The 25,806-nt window shown below is 39.7% G+C and overlaps 1 protein-coding gene across 4 annotated transcripts in view; it reads right to left on the bottom strand.

The window, feature by feature from the left end:
- The window catches only part of CDC42SE2 (CDC42 small effector 2), a 144,869-nt gene that overhangs the window by 96,094 nt on the left and 22,969 nt on the right, over positions 1–25,806 (bottom strand). For 3 of the 4 annotated variants that reach the window (XM_032425032.1, XM_032425030.1, XM_032425031.1), the window contains exon 1: positions 17,887–18,010. The exons of the other annotated variant lie outside the window; for it this stretch is intronic. The gene's annotated coding sequence lies outside the window, so the exon portion shown is untranslated. Of the gene's footprint in view, positions 1–17,886; positions 18,011–25,806 lie in introns of those variants that run through there. 4 annotated transcript variants of the gene reach the window in all.

The raw sequence follows: 25,806 nt of genomic DNA on the forward strand, positions 1-25,806 counted from the left end.
TTTCCCTGATGCCGAGCGATATTGAACACTTTTTCATGTGTCTGTTGGCCGTTTGGATGTCTTCTTTGGAAAAATGTCTGTTCATGTCTTCTGCCCATTTCTTGATTGGATTCTTTGTTCTTTGGGTGTTGAGTTTGATGAGTTCTTTATAGATTTTGGATACTAGCCCTTTATCTGATATGTCATTTGCAAATATCTTCTCCCATTCTGTCAGTTGTCTTTTGGTTTTGTTGACTGTTTCCTTTGCTTTGCAAAAGCTTTTTATCTTGATGAGGTCCCAATAGTTCATTTTTGCCCTTGCTTCCCTTGCCTTTGGCGATGTTTCTAGGAAGAAGTTGCTGCGGCTGAGGTCGAAGAGGTTGCTGCCTGTGTTCTCCTCTAGGATTTTGATGGACTCCTGTCTCACATTGAGGTCTTTCAACCATTTGGAGTCTATTTTTGTGTGTGGTGTAAGGAAATGGTCCAGTTTCATTCTTCTGCATGTGGCTGTCCAATTTTCCCAACACCATTTGTTGAAGAGACTGTCTTTTTGCCATTGGACATTCTTTCCTGCTTTGTCAAAGATTAGTTGACCATATAGTTGAGGGTCCATTTCTGGGCTCTCTATTCTGTTCCATTGATCTATGTGTCTGTTTTTGTGCCAGTACCATACTGTCTTGATGATGACAGCTTTGTAGTAGAGCTGGAAATCCGGAATTGTGATGCCGCCAGCTTTGCTTTTCTTTTTCAACATTCCTCTGGCTATGCGGGGTCTTTTCTGGTTCCATACAAATTTTAGGATTATTTGTTCCATTTCTTTGAAAAAAGTGGATGGTATTTTGATGGGGATTGCATTGAATGTGTAGATTGCTCTAGGTAGGATTGACATCTTCACAATATTTGTTCTTCCAATCCATGAGCATGGAACGTTTTTCCATTTCTTTGTGTCTTCCTCAATTTCTTTCATGAGTATTCCAATGATTTTTTTTTTTTAAGTATCAAATTCCCTGTATAATATCTTTCTACCTGAAAATCCTAGAGTACTGTTTGTATCTTGCAAAGAATGCTCACAGATAGATTATGTTTAAGCTTAAAATGTACATTGCCGGAGTGCCTGGGTGGCTCAGTCAGTTAAGCGCCTGACTCTTGATTTTGGCACAGGTCATGATCTCAAGGGTTGCGAGATCCTGCCCAGGGATTGGCTCTGCGCTCAGCGGGGAGTCTGCTTGACATTCTCTCTCTCTCCCTCCTCTTGCTCAAGTGATATTGGCGGCCATAAAAGCACATTTCAGAGCTGATAGCTGACTTTTTTTAGTCTTTCAACTGTAGCATAAAGTGATTCTCTTAGCAGTAGCCCAAAATGACTTTATTTATAAGACAATTGTTAGGGCAACATACAATAGTAACATTCTAACACTGAATGATCTTGGCTGAAAGAACTTATCAGTAATACACAATGGGGAGTCCCCCTCTGCCCCACCCCCTGCTTGCGCTTCTCTCATAAATAAATCTTTTAAAAAATAAAATAAAATACATCCACACAAAAAGCTGCATATGAATATTCATAGCAGTATTATTCATAATAGCCAAAATGTAGAAACCCAAATACCCATTAACTGATGGATAAATGAAATGTGGTATATCCATACAACTAACATTCATCTTCAAGACACAATCAATAATGATGTAATGTATGGGGATTAACATAACAATAAAAAATTAAAAAAATATATCCTTTAAGGCTCAAAAAAAAAAAAAAAAAGACACAATCAAGTGCTGATACATGCTACAACATAGATGAACCCTGAAACATTATGCTAAGTGAAAAAAGCTACTCACAAAAACACACACACTGTATGATCCCATTTATATAAAATGTCCAAAGGAGGCAAATCCAGAGAGACAGAAAACGGATTAGAGGTTGCCAGGAGCTGGGGGAAATGGAGGAATGGGGAATGACTGTTAATTTCTTTTTGAGGTAATGAAAATATTCTAAAATTAGACAGTACTGATGGTTGCACAACACTGACTTATATACTTTAAAAGATGGATTATGATATGTGAATAACAATTGCGACACCAATCCTGAGGTGCAGAACACACCAACACCAAGCAATTCTCCAATACCACCTGGGTGTCCTATAATTCAACTCAATCCTGACATACCTAGAGACAGCACCAGATCCCACAGGCAGGCTAAGGGCTCAGTCCTACAAGACTGCCCTGCCCTTCAGAGGCCAATCCTAAGACCAGACTGTCACCTGTGCTTCTAAAGTTCCCATGACTCCCTCCTCAGGTTTGACTAATATGCTAGAGCAGTTTACAGAAATCTGAGAAACATTTCAGTCATGAGATTACCAGTTTATTATGAAAGGTATAATTCTGGAACAGCCAAATGGAAGAGATACACAGGGAAAAAAAGGAAAGGGGTCTGTAGCTTCCTTGCTCTCTGAGCATGCCACTCCCCCCAGCACCTCTGTGCGTTCACCACCAGGAAGTTATCCTACCCCATCCTTTGGATTTTTACGAAGGCTTCATTACACAGTTATGATTGATTAAATCACTGGTCACTGGCAACAGACACATGAAAAAGTGTTCAATATCGCTCGGCATCAGGGAAATCCAAATCAAAACCTCAATGAGATACCACCTCACACCAGTCAGAATGGCTAAAATTAACAAGTCAGGAAATGACAGATGTTGGCGGGGATGTGGAGAAAGGGGAACCCTCCTACACTGTTGGTGGGAATGCAAGCTGGTGCAGTCACTCTGGAAAACAGTATGGAGGTTCCTCAAAAAGTTGAAAACAGAGCTACCATATGATCCAGCAATTGCACTCCTGGGTATTTACCCCAAAGATACAAAAGTAGGGACCCGAAAGGCTACGTGCACCCCGATGTTTATAGCAGCAATATCCACAATAGCCAAACTGTGGAAAGAGCCAAGATGTCCATCAACAGATGAATGGATAAAGAAGATGTGGTATATATATACAACGGAATATTACGCAGCCATCAAAAGGAATGAGATCTTGCCATTTGCAACGACGTGGATGGAACTGGAGGGTATTATGCTGAGCGAAATAAGTCAAACAGAGAAAGACATGTATCATATGACCTCACTGATATGAGGAATTCTTAATCTCAGGAAACAAACTGAGGGTTGCTGGAGTGGGGGGTGGGGTGGGAGGGATGGGGTGACTGGGTGATGGACACTGGGGAGGGTATGTGTTCTGGTAAGCGCTGTGAATTGTGCAAGACTGTTGAATCTCAGATCTGTACCTCTGAAACAAACAATGCAATATACGTTAAGAAAGAAAAAAAGAAGAAGAAGAATGTGGCAGGAGGGGAAGAATGAAGGGGGGGAAATCGGAGGGGGAGAAGAACCATGAGAGACGATGGACTCTGAAAAACAAACTGAGGGTTCTAGAGGGGAGGGGGTTGGGAGGATGGGTTAGCCTGGTGATGGGTATTGAGGAGGGCACGTTCTGCATGGAGCAGTGGGTGTTATGCACAAACAATGAATCATGGAACACTATACCTAAAACTAATGATGTAATGTATGGGGATTAACATAACAATAAAAAAATTTAAAAAAATAAAAATAAAAATAAAAATAAATCACTGGTCACTGGCAATTCAACCTCCAGCCCCTGGCCCCTCTCCAGGTCAGAGAGGTGGGACTTAAAAAGTTCCAAACCTCTAATTGCAGGGTTGGTTCTCCTGGCAACCAGCGGCCATCTTTACGTGCTTCCCAAAAGTCACCTCATTAACATAACAAAAGACACCTTTATGGCTCTCTTAGGAAATTCCAAGGGTTTTAGGAGCTCTGCACCAAGAACAGGGACGACCAAATAGATTATTTCTTATTGTAACTCACAGTATCACATCTATTATCTCGATAAAGCTGCCATAGGGTAGGAAAAAAAAAAAAGAGCGAGGATCATTTCCTTAGGATATAGCCTCAGAGACAAAAATACCAGTCTTTGATATATATGTCAAAATGCTTTTGGAAAAAAAAAAGGGGGGGGGTGTTCTACAGATTTATACTCCCTCCAGCAATAAATTTCGTACCTATGTCACTGTACTGAGGTGAATTGGCACCACTTCTTAAATCCTAAATCTGGTAAGAGAAACGTATTGTTATTAAAGTTGAACACTTTTTTCCATATTTAAGTAACTTTTTTCTTCTGCAAAGGGTAAGTTCTTAGGCTTTAAAATAGACATCTCTGGGGCGCCTGGCTGGCTCAGTTGGAAGAGCACGCAACTCCTGATCTCAGGGTTGTGAGTCTGAGCCCCATGTTGGGTGTAGAGATTACTTAAAAATAAAATTAAATAATACATTATATGTTAAAAAAAAAAAAAAAGAAGATAGTAGGAAGGGAAAAATGAAGGGGGCGAAATCAGAGGGGGAGATGAACCATGAGAGACTATGGACTCTGAGAAACAAACTGAGGGTTTTAGAGGGGAGGGAGGTAGGGGGATGGTTAGCCCGGTGATGGGTATTAAAGAGGGCACGTATTGAATGGAGCACTGGGTGTTATACGCAAACAGTGAATCATGGACCACTACATCAAAAACTAATGATGTCATGTATGGTGATTAACATAATAAAATAAAATTTAAAAAAATTAAATAAATAAACAGACATCTTTATGCACACAACTGTTACACTATAAACCAAGAGATTAGTTACTTTCTTACCATTTTGGCCAGCAATAATGAACTCAGCCTCACTCTGTTCTACTTCAGCTTTTAACTTTAAAACTTTCCTTGAAGTCAAAATACTTTTTAAAATAGTCTCAAGAACCATTCTCCTCCTAAAATAGGCAGATTAAAAGGACACTACAATATGAGTCCACCTGGGTTACATGAATTTCCAGTTTCCTGACTGCAATTCACTTTCAAGTAAAATGTCCAACTGACTCTGGAGATGTTTTAAAGTAACATGGAGTAGCAAAAAGGAAATGAAATATTAACACTTTCTACAATCCAGGTACTTAGGTGTACCTCATTTAATCCTACCAAGCCTATTAACCTCACTTAATAAAGTTAAAATCACTGAGACTGAGGCCTTGGCCACACAGCAAATATGTGGCAAAGTTATGGATCAAACTAAGGTGTGCCTAATTCCAAAGTCCCTATTCTTTCTGCCACTTACCAATGCTTCCCAAGTCAATGACTCTGAAAATCAGACATTTTGAACACTAGTTCTGCCATTTATTATGTGACTAATTTCTGAGCTTTGCATGTATCCTTTTTATAAAAACAAGGTTTTTATTCACAAAATAAATATAAAAATGCTAAAAATTCACTGTGAAATTGAAGTTTAAAAAATACCTATTTCTTAAACAGCAAAATGTACAGAATAATTCTAGACACTTTCCTTGAATTTATATCAATATTTCACTGAACCTTCCAACATTTACAAACATGTGATCACTCGCTGAAAAATATTTTTTTAGGAACTAACTGCCAATCTCCCCTTCACACAAAAATGCATCATTTCTCAACTATAATGCTTTTTATCCTTCTTTACCACATGAGACATGTTTTCAGTATTGTATGCACCATTCAGGAAGTAGCACTACGTTAAGAGAAATGACTACTTCAGCTATTTAAGAAGAGATAAAGAGCACAGGAGCTTGTGAGCAAGCAGTAGTACAATAAAGAAAAAGACAAGGTAAAAAAACAATAAAAACAAGGTAGGAAACCAACTTTCTACTCTACCATAGCTAATGAATATAGCTGTGATAAAGGAAAAGTCATTTAAATTATACAACCCTTAAGGACTCTTGATTAGCTTTTAAAAACTACTTTTAGTCCAAAACAGCTACTTGATAAGATTAGGACTGATTTCCAAAGAATGTAATATACCAATATATATGAGGGATTTTTCCACAAGGATCTGCACATACATGAAAACAAAAATCAACTCAAACATTAATACACGAATTCTTAAACTAAAACTTTTTTTCCAAGAACTCCCTCACTCCTCATTCTGACATATGAAAAAGGGTAGCAATATTTAATGAAATTGTCACAGACTGGATAAAAGCCTTTAATAAAACACATTTTTCCTCTAAAATTATTTTAATATTGGGGCGCCTGGGTGGCTCAGTTGTTAAGCATCTGCCTTCGGCTCAGGTCATGATCCCAGGGTCCTGGGATCGAGCCCCACATCGGCCTCCCTGCTCGGTGGGAAGCCTGCTTCTCCCTCTCCCGCTCCCCCTGCTTGTGTTCCTGCTCTTGCTATCTCTCTCTCTCTCTGTTAAATAAATAAATAAAATCTTAAAAATAAATATGTAAATAAATAAGATTATTTTAATATTAAGGCATCAATAGGACTGGGGCAGACCAAAAAATATGAACTTATCTACAACCCCTTATTTTACCCTAGGGCTATTATTAAAATAAGTCTACTGTACACAAAATCATGTACTGTTTTCCTTAGCTGGTATAACACAATCAAGCTATTGTGCAATGGTAAAAGAGCTCTTAAGAAAAAATTACTGCTCAAGTAATTTTTGAGTCGAGGTGACTTACCACAATTCTACTCTCCATAAACACCATTGTTTTTAATCATAACTTTACTTACAGCTTTACCCACTGTCAAAATTTTCACTTTCCAATGAGATTCTTTCAAACTAAAGTAATAAAAGTAATGCTTTTATGATCACAGTATTTGCTAAATTGTGTACTAAGATTTTATTTCGGTTAAAAAAAAAAGAAAAAAGAAAAACCACTTACTCATCGACGTGCCTGGAAGGACATTCAACAAAACATGACCAGTGGTTATTTAGGATGGTAGAATTATGGATGTGTTTTTTTTTTTCTTTAGCTTATTCATATACTCTGATTCTCTGCATCAAACACAACTTTTTTTAATGCTTGTGAATGAGAGAGAGAGAACCTGAGTTAAAGGATAAAAAATATAGGTGCCGTATTTTAATTCAATATCAACAATTCAAATCCACTTATTCAGAGTTAACATAATGCAAATGTCACTCAAGAACTGTCAGTAAATCAACAAAGTTCAATTTTTAAATTAATTTCCTCAAGAAAATTTTAAATCTCCGCAGGTGCCTGTAAGAAAATAATCTGTCTCTTTATAGAATTGGGGGTGGGGGGGGAGATAAGGGTGGAAAATGGCACGGTATGTCCAGGTGATCATAGGAGAGACAACAGAGAAAAACGACTAAAGCTGAGAAATAGGACCACATAATTTCATTGATTCAGAGATACGGATTCACAGAAAAAATCAGAGTAGCAGGAAGTAAATGATCAGAGACATCAGGTAAGCACTTAGAGGATAATGGGCAAAAGAAGAAAACAAAAAAGCCAGGAAAAAAAAAAAACTGAACTCAGGTATATTTATGTAAATCATGTAAATCATTCTGAAAAGCAAATTTTAAAATAAAAGGTACCTAATAATTTATGACTCAAATTGAATCAGCTCTGCTTTCTTCACCAGAAAAAGAACACCTTACCATGGGCGTAGCAACTCAGTAGCAAAACCAAAAACACCTTCAAAGGCATCTCAAGATCTTTTATGCCTGCTTTGGAATGAACTAGTCAAAGTAAGGTGTATAGTTAAGCAATTAATATACAAACACACAAATAACCAGTTTTTACACAATAAAAGAATCTACAAATCATCATCAGATGTGAAGGGAATGCAACTATGAAAAACAAAAAAGGTACAGCACTGAGGTAAGTCACGGACTGAACTGACTTCACAGACCACAATGAAGAAATTATCTTTAAACCAAAATAACTCCGCTAGGTTAAACCATAAGAAAAAATGCTTGTCAATATTCAAGCACTTTTTATCCATAAAAACAACAATTTCATATGGTTCCACCCAGTGGCTGGCTGATAAATATTTAACAACTACCTCTCTGGAAAAAGGGCCCTGATTTATAGCTTTTGCAGATTCCCATGTCATAAACAGTCCTACCATAACCAGTTTCGAGCTGCCAACATGATGTCACTGAACATGGAGCTGGAAAGATGCACAAGATCAGCTCACCAGCTCCAACACACCACTAGTTCTACCCAATACTCTGATCTAAGGATCATCAGAGCAATTTCATACTTTCCTTAAATCAGGCTTTTGCCTGAATATTCCCATTTCCTACTCCCCTAGGTTAGAAGGAATACATCTTTGACACTTTAAGACATCACTACACTAAAATTCATTCACAATAAAGAATAGATGAGATTACTATTTTTATTCATTCAACACTTTTTTACTAAACACTTATCTAGTGTCATGTATTGTTCTGAGCATTGTGACAGCAAGGAACAAGAAAAAGGAGTTCCTTGCTCTCATAAGGCTTATGATCTATTTTCGGACACACTTAAATTAAAAACATATTAAAGTCTGACAAATGCTATAAAGAAAGTGTAACAGTGATGGGAGGGTGCTACTTTAAACTGAGTGGCAAGGAAATGAGGTGATATTTAAGCTGAGATCTTCAAGATAGGAGGCCAGCCTTGCAAAGATCTGGGAACCATCATTTCAAACAGAGGAAACAACTAGTATAAAAACCCTAACACAAGAACAAGCAAGGCCTGTTTGAGAAATTAATTTGTGGCTAAAGGCAGTGAGCAAAGGTGAGCCACTCTGAGTGGCTGTCAGGTCCATATTATATCGACAGAGTGTGAGTGAGTTTGTATTTTCTGGGAGAGTACAGTTTGTATTTTATTCTGAGTAAAATGGGAAGAGTAGTTTGATAAATTTGTTAAATGAACAAACGAATGCATACTTTGACAACCCCTTAAGAGATTTGGTTCACAGCCTATTACTTACATTCACTTTTCTCAATATGATCATTTTGATTACTTCACAATCCACCTAGAATATTATGATGTTAAAGCAGGCCACAGTAGGCCTCAGACTATGAATATACCTGAAATAAATTTAGAGGTTTGACTACTTATCAGTTCAGAAATAAGGATTTTTTAGAGAGAGAGAAAGAAAACAAGTGCACGCAAGAGAGGGGGGAGAGGGACAATCGGTGAAGGGGGAGAGAATCTTAAACAGACTTCATGCCCAGCGCAGAGCCCACTGCCCAGTACAAAGCTGGATGCAGGGCCAGATCTCACAACCCTGAGATCATGACCTCAACTGAAACCAAGAGAAGTATGCTTAACTGACTGAGCCACCCAGGTGCCCCAGAAAGAAAGATCTTATTAATCCAAGATGGGTATTTCATACTTGAAATTGTAACATGAATTTGTGCACGCGTGCGCGCACACACACACACACACACACACACGGGGGGGGGGGGGGGGCAGTGGCAGAGGGAGAAGCAGGCTTCCAGCTGAGCAGGGAGCCCGACAAGGCACTCGATCCCAGAACCCAGGGATCATGACCCAAGCCAAAGGCAGACACTTAACCAACTGAGTCACCCATGTGCCCCTAAAAGATTTTTTTTTAATCAACAGGAAATGACACTTATAACTTAGAAAAAAAGAGTTTAAAAATAAATTTTAGGGGCACCTGGCTGGCTCAGTCGGTGGAGCGTGTGACTCTTGGTCTCCGGGCTGTGGATTTGAGCCCCACGTTCAGTGTACAGATTGCTTGAAAATAAAATCTCCAAAATTAATTAATTTTTAAAAGGGTTTACAAAATCTTGTCTCAGCATAATGAAATACTGAAAGTGTGCATTATCATTAATTTCCCTGGCACTCCTATTTCCTACCTAAATATTACTTAAATTACAGTTTTAAAAATGCATTTATGCACATTCAAATATTTTCATTTATGAGCACAAACATGCTTATAAATATTACTCAATAAAATTGTGCACATTAATGTAGCTAGCTGCTAGCTTACCACAGAACTACAGTAAAACTACTTATAGGCCCCGCCTTTTCCGAGGGGGCGGTAAATAGGCATACTTACCTGTAAGTATGCCTATCTCTGTAATACTGAGAGAACAAAGCATACTAATAAATCTGTGTAAGCTGAAAATCTCTCTCTAAAGCTATGACACCTCTGTTTGGACTCTCTACAAAAAAATTAAGAAATGCTAAGAATATCGTCCGATAAAGCACTTTCTTGATAACAGCAACTTACTTTCTTTAACAAAAGGAGTTTGGCAATAGAAAACCAACCAAGTTTTGGATCCCAATCTCACTTGAACCAATATCCCTGATAAAAGAAAGGTGTAATATAGCCCAACTTCAAGAGCCTAAGTTCATGTAAATCACCAACACTCAGAATTCAAGAAAAAGCCCAAAAGAAGTATGGAGCAAGCCAAAAATAGTTTAAGTGTTGTCACCCTACTTCCAAATCAGGCTTTTCTTTTTGTTTACCTTACCTCCCTGTTCCTTTCCTACCTCCTCTGTCCATAACCATTTCCCCATGTATTTTCACTTTGCATACACAAAAATTGATTTGAACATACTTTCTCTCCTTGTATCTAAATTTTCTTACTTAATTTTTCCAGGACTACATGGTTTTAAGTGAAATATTTTTAGTCAAAATACTTTTGGTTATACAAACATACACAAAAGCTGTCTTCAAAGACATGAATAACAAGATAAGTGGTCACTCATTGAGCAAATGTAAATGCCCATCATGTGCATGTCTCTGTTCTGAATACTGGATATTTTGCAGTGAATAAAAGAAAGCTCTTTCCCTAAGGACACTAAAGCCAAACTGCTTGGCAGGTTCGAGTAAGTTCAAGGAGACCCATGTGCCTGGCGTGGAATAAACCAAGGAGAAAGTAATAGGACGTATCATCAGAGAGGTAAGAGGCACAGATGATGGAGGGCCTTGCAGGCCCTGTTGTATTCTGGCTTTTACTCTAAGGAAAGCCACTGAAGGATTTTGAACATCAAAGTAACATAATTCAACTTGCATTTCAAAAGGATCACCCTGCTACTGTCCTGAGAACAGAAAAGAGCAGAAGCAGCAAAGAGACCAGGAAAGAGACTACTAAAATAAGATAGGCAAGAGATGATGGTTGCTTAGAGAAGAGTGTCAGCAGTGGTCTTATGGTAGACTTTAAGGTACGATACATTATTTTGAATTAGATGTGGGGGTGTGAGAAAGTGAAATCAAGAATGTCTACCAGGTTTCAGCCACAAAAAACTAAAAGATGGGGTGGACACCTAGAAGATGAGGGAGATGGGATAAGAGCAATCATTGGGGTAGGAGAGAAACAAAGATGGAGAGGTCAGTCTTGACTTATGAAATAGGGGATATCTAATTAGGAATGTTGACTCAGCAGTTGGGTACACGTATGGAGGTTAGGAAAGAGACCCAAGCTGAAGATAACATTTTTAGTTTGAAATATATGATAATTCCAGCTAGAGAATAGGATGAGATTACAAAAGACTACATATAAATATAGAAGAGACTTAAACATAGAGCTCTGGGACACTGCCTTATTTTTTAGAAGTTGGGGCTACAAAAAAGAACCAGAAAAAGAAACTAAAAATAAGTAGTAGTGTCCCAGAAGCAAGGGGAGAAAAGGTTTCAAAGAGAAGAAAATTATCAACCATGTCAGATGCTGCTGCTGCATCCAAGAGGACTAGGACTGAGAACTGACTAGGGAATGTATCACCAAGGAGCTCACTGGTAAGGTCAACAAGAGTAGAGTGAAAAAGAAAAAAAAAAAAACCTGAATGTAATGGATCCAAAAGAGATAGGAAGGACTGGTGACCACAAATAACTCTTTTAGAAAACGGTAGCTGAAGAAAAATGTGGTGCTGGGGAGGTTTGTTTGTTTTAAAGATGGGAGATACCTCAGCATATCTCTACCCTGATTAGGAATGATCAAGTAGAAATGGCAAAACGGTGATGACGCAGCTCACTGGCAGGCAGGAGCCCGGGTTGAATACTGAGGCAATGCAATATCCTTGACAGGAGAAGGGGATAGAACCAAGGGCAAGAAGAATGGAACCCATGATCACAGCAGAATAGAAAATGCAGAGAGTGTGGGTATAGATGCGAAAAGAGATGAAAAAGTTTTTTTCTGATTGCTTTCATTTTTAATATACAGGAAGCAAGGTCATCAGCTGAAAATGCAAAGAGGTACTAGAGTTTTAAGGAGAGATGTAAAATAGTCATTTAGGGGAGTGGGAGAGTGACTCAACCAGGGAAATGTACTAAGATTCCAGAACTGGGGCACCTAGCTGACTTAGTCGGTGGAATGTGTAACTCTTGATCTCAGGGTCCTGAGTTGGAGTGCCACATTGGATGGAGGGATTACTTTAAAAAAAAAAAATTTTTTTTTAAGATTACAGAACTGTGGGCAGCATGAAGGACCCTCCTAATTTACAGGGAGATGAGGTCAGCATTAGTGTTTGTTTTTTTTCCCTCAAGCCATACTCAAATGCCACATACAGGCTAGTCTAGATGGGGGGGAGGGGAGGGGGGCAAACTACAGGTGAGTACAGTAAAGAACTGCTACGGAGAACTGAGGGTGTACAAAAGTAAAATTTCTAACAGTGGACCATGGATTCAAAGCATGGACATGGAGGAAGGAGGGCTTGGGACAGTATAGCAGCAACATTCTATAGGTCCCAGACACAGAAGTACTGTGTAAGTGGGGTAATTAACAGAAAGAGCTGGAAAGGTACAATGTTGAGGTCCTAGCGGAATGCATGAAACTGCGTATTATGAAATAATCTTAGTAAAGGGCAGGTCTGGTTAAAAAGTTATAGAACTACTATGAAGACTAAAGCAAAACCTCTCCTTGGGCATAGTGAGCCTGCAGATGAGGGAAATTGGAAGATGAAGGGGCAGTAATAGAAGAACTGTATCACAAGAATTGTAGCTGGAAGGTTCCCAGACATGGAATCCCCAAGAAAACCATTTCCAGCACTTCTGGAGAAAGTCCACTTTGAACAACCTGCCCGATTCAGAAGGCACCAGTGCCCAGAGCACAACAGGATGAGCCACATTAAAATCATATCTTTCCCCCCACTTCTCTTTCCCCACTGAGCTGGACCCTGGACAGGTGAATGGACAGCACAGTGAAGAGAAGCTGGTAAAATAAAAGACACCTACTAGGACTCTTGCTCCAAAGCAGACTTCTGGGCTCAAGAAGTTCTGAGCCATAGAGAGAAGTTTTAAATTGTGTAACAGTTTTAACACTGAATATTATACTGAACTGTACCTTCCAATGACTAAAGTAACACTATCATTGACAAGTAAGCACAAGAATTTTTATTACCTAAAACTAACTAGAAAAGGTACCTGACCTTCCTAAAAGCTCATCCAGAGGCCAGGAAAGACTTAATCTATAGGGACAGTTTGAAGGTATAGGGAGAGAGTTGTTCTCTCCTTAAGCTTTATCAAGTCCCATCCACTGCACATACCAGTTCCACAAATACCCATGGGTTCTCACCATATGTAAGTGCAAAATATACACAATGCTGAATATACAAAAAATTCATTTTTGCTTTATTAATCAAAAAGTGGAAGTATATTATTAAGCTACATGGAACAAAATGATTTTATGTTTTACTAACAGATGCTTACAATAATCCAATCAAAGGTTTAACAAGAAATCTTAGCATGAATTTCTAATTGGAAGCAACAATATCAGTTGTTAAGAAATAAAATGAAAATATCAGTGCTCATCATTTAGTCAATTTCAAAGATACCTAAATTTAACATGGAGTTATCTAATGCTTTCTAGGAAAAAGAGGGAGTTTGTTTTACTGTAATCCATTTTGACTAAAATACATTTGCAGGTATTTTATGGTGTCATGATAAAGACAACTTATTACCAAGTCTTTTGGCTTTCAGTTCAGAAACTCCCTTTGGATGGATTCCCATAACTCTTTCAGCTAAATCCTGCTCTGTTCATTGTTTGTTTGTATTATAGAAAAGTTCCAGTATTCTTAAGCTTTGAAGTGAGGTAGCAGGATGCATACAGTTAATTATTAATAAGCTAAATTTCAAGTTTTTCCACATGGTATGGAAAAAAAATCAGGATAAATTCCCTCACCTAACTAGTAAGTAAGAATTAAGGATAAGCACACATTTCACTCAGTTCTTCTCAAGAATGCACAGGGAACCCATAATGTTCCTCTCAAAAACATTACTAACATTTTTCAATAAAATGTTAAAATATTTCATGAGAACTGAGATTAAGAACACTATAACAGATGAAAACCAATATGCATTTCCAGTTGTGAGAAAAAAAACTTACAAAGCGTTAACAAAGTACCCCAGACTCAAAAAAAGAAAAAGAAAAAAAAAAAGTACCCCAGACTCATCCTAAAGCAGATGAAAACCTAAACACTTTCAAAAAGTGACACCTGGGACATAAAAAATGTAATAGCAACCTGTCCTAGAGAATGTGAGAAATTACTTACAAAGCACTTTGGAAATGTTTTTATACAAATGCTAATTGATACTAACAATCTATACAAAAATGAGCACAGCTGCAATGCTTTTTTATGGACATCATTCTTAATCACTTTACTAATTATATCTGATAAAGGAAACACTTTGTAAAGCATTCTGAGGGGTCTTAAAAAAAAAAAGAATGAACAAACTCCCTACTCCCATCCTGTCACACACACTCATACCCTAAGGATGAAAGCATCAACATTTCAAATACTCCAACAATTATAAAATGGGATGATCCTGGAATTTATTTAGACTCAAAACATTATAAACTATTCTGAGATAGAAATAATACTTTGAAAATACAGTATTTTTTAAGGTACAAAACCCTATTTTTTTTTAAGATTTTATTTATCTAGGGGCGCCTGGGTGGCTCAGTTGTTAAGTGTCTGCCTTCGGCTCAGGTCTCGATCCTAGAGCCCCAGGATCAAGTCCCACATCGGGCTCCCTGCTCAGTGGGAAGCATGCTTCTCCCTCTCCCACTCCCCCTGCTTGTGTTCCCTCCCTCGCTGTATCTCTCTCTGTCAAATCAATAAATAAAATCTTTAAAATACTTTATTTATTTGACAGACAGCAAGAGAGCACAAGCAGTGGTAGTAGCAGAGGGGGAGGGAGAAGCAGGCTCCCTGCTGAGCAGGGAGCTGGATCCCAGGAGGGGCTCGATCCCCGGACCCTGAGATCACAACCTGGGCCGAAGGCAGCCGCTTAACCGACTGAGCCACCCAGGCGCCCCATGGGTTCTTATTTCTTGAAAAAATTTTAATATGTCTCAATACTGTTGACTGTCATGAACTCTGATGATGAAGCTTGTATCCAAATACAATACACCAAGCATTTTTTATTCAACATATCACAGCTTGCTTACACTTCTTAAACATCACTATTATCACCTACTACGAGGTTTCTCATCAGCACCAGACTATCAACAGTATGCTGTTGGGGTGCCTGGGTGGCTCAGTCGGTTAAGCGTCTGCCTTCAGCTCGGGTCATAACCCCGGGTTCTGGGATGGAGCCCCACATCAGGCTCCTTGCTCAGCGAGGAGCCTGCTTCTCCTTCTCCCTGCTGCTCCCCCTCCTTGTACTCTCTCTGTCAAATAAAATCTTAAAAAAAAAAAAAAGTATATTGTCAAAGTAACTCTTCCCACAAGAAACGTACGTTAAAAACAAACAACGAAAAATACAACTCTCTACCACTAAAATTTAAGGGATTACTTTCCATATTACTCCCAGGCACAACCACAAAAAGCGAGCAGCCAACCTAAAAATCTTTGAAAGTTCTATCTGAAAGTACATTATCTTTAATAATGTATAAGGTGTTAACAAGTCAAAAGGTCCACCTAAACTGAAATGCCATCTATGAAAAAATTATTAATCTACATTATTTTGTAATGATCAAAAAAATGACACTGGAACACATCAATATGGCCTTCTGATGAGACCAAACAAAATAAGCACTTTTTAAAAAAATCCTGTGTATATAAGACAAAAGCAGGCAATGCAACCTTATGTTCAGAATAAATACTACAAACAGTATTCTCCTTTTAGTAAGCAGTTCCATCACAGTTGCGATACTAGCAGGAAAGTCCAAATATGGAACCACAAATTATTACTACTCCTTCCCTTTTCAGCATGATCAATACTGTATTTATCTGTAAATAGTGACTAAAAGATCAAAATAAAGCTTCCAAATAGGTGCTTTATTTAAAACATTTCTTGTTGAAAAGTAATCCACTGTTTCTCCTTGGAGATTCTGAAAAATAGAAAATGTTGTATAGCAAAGATTATTTACAGAAAACAACCAGAAGTGCATTACTCTTCAATAAATACACTGTACCAAAATCATCCAGTATGGAAGGAGGGAAAAAAAAAGTTGGTTAAACCTCCTCCTCCCTTCATTTTAAAATGTAGACTGATTTTATTAAACTGACAATAAAAAAATGTAACCTAATAATCTCAGCCCTATGAAGTTACTTATTAACCTTTAAGCAGACTTAGGGATCTATACTTCCTGCACTCCACCTGCCAGCTTCCCTTGTAAGTAGGCAGTAGGGGTGTAAGTCAGTCCTTACTTGCAACATCGATAATGAGGAAAGAACTTCACGCTCAGGTTAAAGCGATAATTGTGGGTTTTGTTTGCTTCTAGAAACGTTACCAACACAGGTGCCACCACCTAATGGCTGCTCCATGAATACCGGTTGAATAAATGGTAGGGTTTAATTAGTGCAACATTAGTTTTCTTTTCCCCCTAACTTTAGAGAGCCTCTGGCTCAAAAAGCAACTGAAGACCATGCCACCACGGCCCGCCAAAAGCACATAAACTATTTATTCATAATGAAATAGACTTTGGGCGTCTCAAAAGAACAAAATACAATCCAAACACCTCTTCTTTAATTTCTCTTTCTTTCGAAAGAAAAGCAGAAATAACACTTATCTTTTAACACTTATTTTTAAACAACAGAAAATGTCAACCAACTTTTCCTCAAAATGAAAAATTTCACATTTCAACTACATATTCTACACTTGTAACACTGATAATAACTGATCATCAACACTATGTATACGGTGGGTAAAAACAAAAAAGAAGCATATAAACAAAAACTGCATGCGGTTTGCCAACGTTTTTTTCCTTGAGTCAAGAGGGTATGTGCCTAAATTTTACTAGCTGTGAAATCAGTTTTCATGTTTCAAGATTCGTTCATTCAAATATTTTACTGAGCACCTACTATAAGCCAGACTCTTTAAAACAAAATATGTCAATTCTGTAAACTGAACATCAGCACCAAATTCCCCTACAAAAGTTTATCATTTGAAATAACAGCAAATAAGGAGAAATGCCAATGTTTCCAGTACACATGAAGTCAGCCCATCGGGGCTTTTCAGCTATAAATGCGGCATCAGCGAGCCTCTACCTACCACACCGTTACCAAAAATCACAACTGAAGCGCCAAAGGAAAGACAACCTGTACGAGTAACACGAGCTCCTCCGAGTAGGTGGTCAGGCAGGGCTTTCTCTCCGGGGCCCAAAGAGAAGCGCCGCGAGACCCGCGGGCGGAACGCGCAGCACGCCTCAGGCGGGAGTCCGGGCTCCGGAGACCGGGGTTCCCGCCCCACCCCCAAACTCTCACCTGGAAGACCCCGGCCCTCCCCGCCCGCCCTTCGCGCCTCCCCTCCCGACTCCCAGACCTGCAAAGTTGGGGGGAGGGGGTCTTTTCATTTCCATTTTACATCAGGCTGGCGGTTGGCTCCCTCAGCCGCCCGCCTGTCGTCAATTTTGAACTGAGCATGTAACCATTTCTCAGAAGGAATGGAAGAAAAACCAAAGGCAGGGTCCGCAGGAAGACCTCGCCCAGACCTGAAAATGGAGCCGCAGGCTCAGCCCACAGCCCGCAGCGCGCGGGGGGCAGGGCCGGGCCGCGCTCCCCACCGCGCCCTCGGCGGCGGGGGTTCGAGGCTGCGGGCCCCCGCCCAGGAGGCCGCGAGGGCGAGGTGTGGGGGCCGGCGCGCGACCCGGGCCGGCGGGACACTCACCGTCGCCTTTGTCTCGACCGCGGGCTCCAGCCGCAGCCGCTCTCGGTGCCGGCTCCGCGGCTCCTGCCACCCCCACGCCCGCAGCTGCGCTCCCCGGCGCGCTCGCCGCTTCCTGGCCCCTCCCTCCCCGCCCAGGCTCGCGCGCAGGCGGAGCGAGAGGCGGCGCGCGCCCGGAGAGCCGCGGGAGGACAGCGCCGCCGCGCAGCTGCCGCCGCGCCGGCCCCACCCCCTGCCCCGCCGGGGCGTCGGACTCAGCCCGCGACCCCCGCAAGGCGCAGCGCCGTGCAGCTGCGCGGGCTAGGAAGCCCCCGCCTAAGGGAGAGGAGGGCCGCGAGCCGGGGTTGGAGCCCGCGCGGGAAAGGACGCGCCGGAAGATGGCGACCAGGGCTGGGTGGGAGCGCACGAGAGCCCCTCCTCGCCCTCCGCCCGGCGGCTGGCAACGGCGGCTCGCGCCCCTTCCCCGGACCGCGCGGAGGGGCGGTGCCTGCGCTCCAAGTGGGACCGCTGTCGCTCCCGGGCTGGCCAGGCTAGGCGCTGAGCCCCGGCACCACTTGTCGGTTGGAAACGGTGGAGAGAAAGATGCCCTGAAATCATCGGACCACCGCTTTTTATTAATGTAAACGTCAGAATCGTTGAATCTGTCATAACCAACTGGCTTTTATGGCCTAGAAGTTCCACCTGACATTTGAAAAGCGTGAAATTACTTGTCTCCTGGATCTCTGAATCTTCTTTCGCTGTATGTTTTATATATCCCAGAAATCAGAAATACCTAAGAGTCCCCATCCAGCAATCAACCTTCCACCAAATGCCTACATTAAGTTTTCAGGCCTACAACACTTAGAATATGATGTAGTAATATATACGTCTTCTTCATCTGGATTGATTATATTAGTACGATATTAGTTTTCTTTTTCCCCTAAGTTTCTAATTCTCGCTTGCTCAAAAAGCAGTTCAAGACCTAGCCAGGTCCTTCTAGCTAGGTGCTCAGAACAAATATTTTGTGGAGTTCTTGGCTCCCTTTCTTCTCTGATCTTCACCGCCAAGCTGTCAGGCAAGACTGTTGTACTCTCAGAGTAAATCAGAATCAGACCAATCAGTGCATTACTTCCGTCTTCTGACTTGGATCGTACTTCACTGGACTGCTAAATGGTCTCTCTGCCCACCATTAACTCACTCTATTGTCAGAGCAACAAACAGAACACTGTCTTACAAGAAAAGTCAGCTCCGGTCTCATCTGGCCCAAATCCTCCAGCGGCTCCCTATTTCATTGTCTGTAAAGGCTAAGGTCTTTATGGTGACCTATGAACCCTTGGTTTTGCCTGTTCCCTTCGCCTGTCTCACTCCAGCTCCAACTACCCATTGTTGCTTGAATATTCCAGACTACTACTTAGGGCCTTTGAAGTGTCGCTCCTTTCCCAGGAACATTCTCCCTCAATGTCCACTTTCCCTCTTCTAACTCCTTTCTCAAATCTCACCCTAACAGTGATGCTTAGACTGACCACACTATTTAAAATTGCAACCACCCCAACCCCAACTCTCATTCCTTCCTAACCTGCTTTTTTGTTTCCATGACACTTTAAACCTTGCAACAATCTTTATAATTTATTTATTTTGTATGTTTCTCTCTTAATGCCTGTCTTCCCCAATATAAGATGGAATTTTGTCTGTTTTGTTCAGCTGATGTACCCTGGCGCCTAGAGTAAATGAGAAAAATGTTTAAATCCCCTGAGATGATAAAAAGTGCAAAGAAAAAAAAAAGACCAATTTTTTTATTTTAAATTTGCTCTTTGTCCCAATTTCTATTAGTTAACCATAGATCCTTATCTACATTATAATAAAAGCATTTTAATTTTCTAGTTATTCTGAGTACAGTGAAAACTTGACATTTAATGCAGTTTTTCTGACCAGTGATATCCTGGTATCCTAGTTCAAAAAAATAGGAATAACATAATAAACTAGAGGAAGCTTTCTGGCCTGAAATTCAAAGGCATATTAATTCTAAAAATTTTCTAGGACAAAAAAACCAGGAAGTTCCTACAACTGCATGTGAATCTATAATTACCTCAAAACTAAAAGAAATGTGGGATGCTAAAAAAAAAAAAAGCAAAAACAAAAAAAAAAAAGCCCAGAAAATTCCTGAACTTAATATGTCTGGTATGTTTGTAACCCTTCCTTTGAATTGCTAACGTAGTCATTTTGTGTGAATGCCTTAAAAGTAGCATTTCCTATCATTTATTCATAAGGGTTAACGTTCATTTTCAGGTTTCCCATATGTTTATAACACATCATATGCAACTGAATACCCTGATAATATCTAATTTCAGTTGCTATTCATACACCTCTCTGGTCAATAGAAAAAAAAATCAATTAAGAATACAATTCTTGAAGGATACCTTTTGTATGAAAGTCTGTGTGTATAATTATTTGCTTGGTATCACATTTATAGCATAGTTTCTTTACACATTTTATTTATCCTTTATGATTTAAAACAGTTTAAGGCTACAGATTATTCTTACAATTTAGATTATTTTTTATAAAATTAGACTACTTTTGTTTAAGAACCACTGATAATGTGTTTCATCAATGTCGAAACATGGTTTGTAATTATGATAATACCAAATAATAATTTTTCTGAAGTTAATATAATGATGCTTTAATGATGACTATCATTAAAATTGTTACCAAGTACAATCTTGTCAAAAGGACAAGGTAGAAAATAGACACTGTTTATAACTTATTCACATAATGTACACTGAAAATGCTGCTAAAAGTAAACCCAACTGTTGTAGTACAAAGGTTTTTTGTATTACAAACTGCTTTGCACACTTACTAGTTCGTAAGCAAGAAAATGATCTCAACAAAACTAGCGGTATATTTGTGTCATAACAAATGGAGATGTTAACACTAAGAACAATAGCAAGAATGTCTTTGTCTGTCACTACTCATGACCTCACATCGCTGCCACATTGATCTGATTCTTCAATCTTTACTTAGTTAAATACATTTTCCTTTAAACATGTAAAAGCACATGAATTTTTCCTAAAAGTATGGTATTAATATTTTAAAATTACTTTCCAAAATTTAGTACCAGTTACTGCTCACATATAGGAGAGATGGTGTATGGCGTCAGAGTCTGGGGTTCAAACTCTGCTACATAATTAGCTGGGTGACCCTGAGCAAGATTCTTAATCTTTCTAAACGTATCTTTTCTTCTAATTTAATGAGACCATAATAATGCTTACCTCCAAGAATTGTGAGAAATCCATGAGAGAACTCAACCAAAGTTCTTAGCCCTGGGCCTTGCACATGCTAAGTGCTGGTAAATGCTAGCTACTATCATTACACAAGCATATAATTAAGCTCATTACCCTATATTTTTATACTGAGAAAATGGCTCATAATAGGACCCAAATGGGATGGTTTGAGTTCTACATCTAGATAGTATAATATGCAATTAAATGAACATTTTTAAAGAGGCACTAACATTTCTTCTACCACCACCAGTGGTAGGCGTAGTTCTAGATAACAAGGAAGCTAAAAGAAATAAGGCCCAGACCTAGAATAGCTTTATAGTTGAACGACAAGAGACATACAGTTAGCAAATAACTACTTTCAAAGTAGTATGAGCATACTTCCTGGTTTGTCAGGGACACCTCTTATCCTGGCTTAATAGGTTTTTGTGCCCACTTTCATTCTCAATGTGTCCAGGTTTAGACAATAAATTATGTGGTCACCCCTAACTAGATGTATGGCTTGCTCAGAATATAGAGAAGGAACTATCAGTTCTATGTAAAGCTATAGAGACTTACATTGCTCCTTGAAAAGAACAGTTAGGGGCGCCTGGGTGGCTCAGTTGGTTAAGCGACTGCCTTCGGCTCAGGTCATGATCCTGGAGTCCCGGGATCGAGTCCCACATCGGGCTCCTGGCTCAGCAGGAAGCCTGCTTCTCCCTTTCCCACTCCCCCTGCTTGTGTTCCCTCTCTCGCTGTCTCTCTCTCTGTCAAATAAATAAATAAAATCTTTAAAAAAAAAAAAAAAGAAAAGAACAGTTAAATTGCCAAGTGGACCAAAAAGAAGGAGCAAAAGAAAGGCAAAGGGAAGATTTCATTTTTATTATTCCAAGTCAAAACCAGAAAGTGTTTGTATACTTGTTAATAGACTTAGTAAATTCCCTTGACCAAAATGTTAAATGAATTAGTTAGGTGATTTCGTACTTTTCCCTAAAGATATAACAGCAACACCCCAAGACACAAACAATATAACACGTATTCATTTATTTATACAATAAATATCTATTGAGTATCTATTATGTACATATGTCTGTCTTGGATGATAGAAGATACAAAAAAATTTTATAAGCAGCATAAAATCTAATGGCAAACACCAAATACCTTAGCTAGTAGTCAACATGATAAGGAGACACAGAGCACATGAAGTGTGATTTGGAGAGAGAAAAATCAGGAAACACCTGGAACTGATTGAGAAAGTAGAAAATGGCCAGTTCAAAGGAATATCATAATCCATGGCCCTTTCTGTAATGGAAGCAGTCAAAGGTAGAAGAACCTAAGTCAAACTTCACTTCACACTTTTACCCAGAGCTGCCCCTTGCTGTTCATCAAACCACAAATATTCATTGAATGCCTGCTGTTTGCCAGGTAGCATACCAAGTGCTGTGGGAAAAACTTAGTATAAAGCATGGTCTTTGTCCTTAATGAAATGTCACACAGCAACATTTGAATAATTAGATACAGTAGCCTTGTGAATGCAGTGGAGGGGATCACTGAGGTCTGTATTGTCAGAAAAGGTCTCTTAGAGGGAAAGGAATTTGAGGTGGGTCTCTGGGAAAAAGGGAGTAGATCAGTGTTTTCTAACTGTTTATTGCATACTGTTGACCAGAAGTCTTACCTCTAACATAAACAATCAACTAACACATATTTTTTTGTTTTTTAGAAAGAGAGAGTGTGAGCAGGGGAGGGAGGGGCAGAGGGAGAGAGAGCCCAACACCGGGCTTGACCTCACAAGCCTAAGATCATGACCTGAGCTAAAATCAAGAGTCAGATGCTTAACCAACTGAGCCACCTAGGCGTCCCATATAACACATATTTTGTATGTCACATGTATTTATATTGTATTCTTACCATAAAATAAGCTAAAGAAAAGAAAATGTTATTAAGAAAATCCTAAGGAAGAAAAAAAATCCTAAGGAAGAAAAAATACATTTATAGTACTGTGCTATATTTATCGAAAACAATCAGTCTATAAGTGGACCCACATAGTTCAAACTCATGATGTTCAAGGATTAACAGTAATTGCATTATAGCCCCTCAGCTCAAAACAAAAACCAAAAATCAAAAAATGAAACAAAACAAAACAAAAATAAAACCAACACCACCAACAACAAAAGCATTAGGAATTGTAATAAAAATGCCCTTGGTGACAACTAGAGAAGAAGAAAGGAGCCTTTTGAGAATCATTCTGCTATGTCAGCTTAGAGACTACCAGTGACTAAGAATTCCCTTTTCTTTTTTCTTTTTTTTTTTCTTACCTATATATGGCAAGTAATTCAGATTTTCCACATATGATAGTGAGAAAAGTTTCCTTGATACATTTGTTAAAATTAAAAAGGAATAAGCTATAAGAAACCTCTCAAGTAAACAATAATAGCAATAAAGAGAAAGGAGATGCCGCACTTAGGAGAGCACAAAGTTTGGCAAACAAAACTTCAGGAACTAGCACTTAACTAGGGGCGAGTTCCCCGGAAGAGCAAAAGCCACGATGGATTTTGAGCTGAGTATTGGCAGATTGGCATATGAGAGTGGGGAAAGTCCAAAAGGCAGGTAACCAAGAGGGACTGCGGTCTGTACTGTTCTGGGAGGAGGGCGTTACTCCCTGCACCTTGAGGAAAGTCCTTGGCTCAGAGAAACCAGGAGAATTGGCCCCCGTGACCTGTTAGGAAGCCATTCAGAAGGCACCAGGGGGACTCCCACCTCTACAGTTTACTAGCGCTTCAGCAGGAGGAAGCTCCAACATAGCTCAGTGAGTCTAGACACTGCTGCCCTTAAACCAGGTAGGACAGAAATGTTACAGTTCCGCCTAACACACTTAACCTTTGTGTTGCTTTCGCAAAGGAAGTTTATGATGAGTAAGATTTGAGGGTAAAATTGGAAGAAAGGGAAAGGAGCACACCAGGATCTTTCATGTTCTCCATTCCTTACCTGAGAGTAAAACAACTCTTGCTTTTGTCCCTATGACTAGCAAAGCTAAGCAGCTGGGAGAGTTGTGATAGTCGGCTTTGTGTCATTGCCACCGTGGTGGTATGCCTGCCCTATATAATCGCCAGGGCTACAGTGGACAGATTGCTGAAAATGTACCACCCACTCCCCCCAATATGCTGTGCTTTCATTCCTGGAACCTGTGACTAGGATGAGATATCCCCCTGATTATGTTATGTTATATTTCATAGTTGACTCTAAAGGAAGATTATCTGGGTGAGCACCATGTCACTGCAGGTGCACTTCAAGTAGAGAGTTTTCTACCACTAGTGGCAGAAGGAGAAGTCAAGGAAATTCATAATCATGAATAAGACTTGATGAGCCATTGCTGGTTTGACGATGGGGTATGGGGCACATGACAAGGAATACAGTCAGCCTCCAGAAACAGGGAATGGCCCCTGGTGGACAGCCACAAGGAAACAGGGACCTAAGTCCTATACCCACAAGGAGCATGAATACTGCCAACAACAATAATGTACTTGGAAGCAGATTTTTTTTTCCCCCAGAGTCTCCAGACAAGAGCTCAGACTTGCAGGCACCTTGATTTCAGCCATGTGATAACCATGAACAGAGAATTCAGCAATGACATGCTGGACTTCTGACCTACAGATAATATGAGCTAATAAATGGGTGTTGTTTTAAGCCACTAATGGTAATTTGTTACACAGCATTAGAAAACAAAACCACTGTCACTGAATTAACCCTTTTCTTTTTTTTTTTTTTTTTTTTTTAAGATTTTATTTATTTATTTGAGACAGAGAGAATGAGAGAGAGAGAGAGAGCACATGAGAGAGGGGGGAGGGTCAGAGAGAGAAGCAGGCTCCCTGCCGAGCAGGGAGCCCGATGCGGGACTCGATCCAGGGACTCCAGGATCATGACCTGAGCCGAAGGCAGTCGCTTAACCAACTGAGCCACCCAGGCGCCCCTGAATTAACCCTTTTCTAGACAGGTTGTGAGGTGGCCCTCCAGCCTCAGAAGTGTATCTGAATTTCCACTCTACTGTCAATCCACAAGACAAACGGATCAATACTTGGGCATTAGTAAACAACTCTTGGTCATTTATGACTACATGGGGAGGGGAACCATGGGAAAAGACTGGAATTCCTGATAATTTGGTATATGAGGGGCTTAAATGTTATTTTCATTTGGGTGAAAAAGAAAATAGGACCTTATTTTGAAGTAACCAGCTTCAAAGACCTGGTAAGGTCTGGTAAGACCTCATAATTGAGGATGTTATTAGAATTTCCGGTAGCATATGGTGCCAGTCTCTGAAAAGGAAAGGCGAATGAGAGTGTTCTCTAGTAGAAAGAGAATGATCTCTAAAGTCAGGTAGATATGAGTAAGTTTTATTGACAGTAGCTGTCTGATCATGGGCTTAAGGAAATTTTCTTAAACTCTTTGAGCCCCAGTCTACCTATCTTAGAATAGGAATAACACCTATCTAATAAGATTTGGGAAGAATTAAATGAAATAGCTCATGTAAAATCTCAGAGCCTGCAGCACAGTAGACTATCAATTAATGAGTCTCCTCTACTGGAGTGGAAATTTTTCCACAACTTCCTTGCAATGTTTTTAAAGTAAAAGTAACTAAATTATAGCATATACCAGAGTAATGCTGTTTTAGAGAAACATAATGCATGCCACACAT

Source organism: Phoca vitulina, unplaced genomic scaffold, assembly GCF_004348235.1.
Source record: "Phoca vitulina isolate PV1807 unplaced genomic scaffold, GSC_HSeal_1.0 scaffold32, whole genome shotgun sequence".
NCBI lineage: Eukaryota > Metazoa > Chordata > Mammalia > Carnivora > Phocidae > Phoca > Phoca vitulina.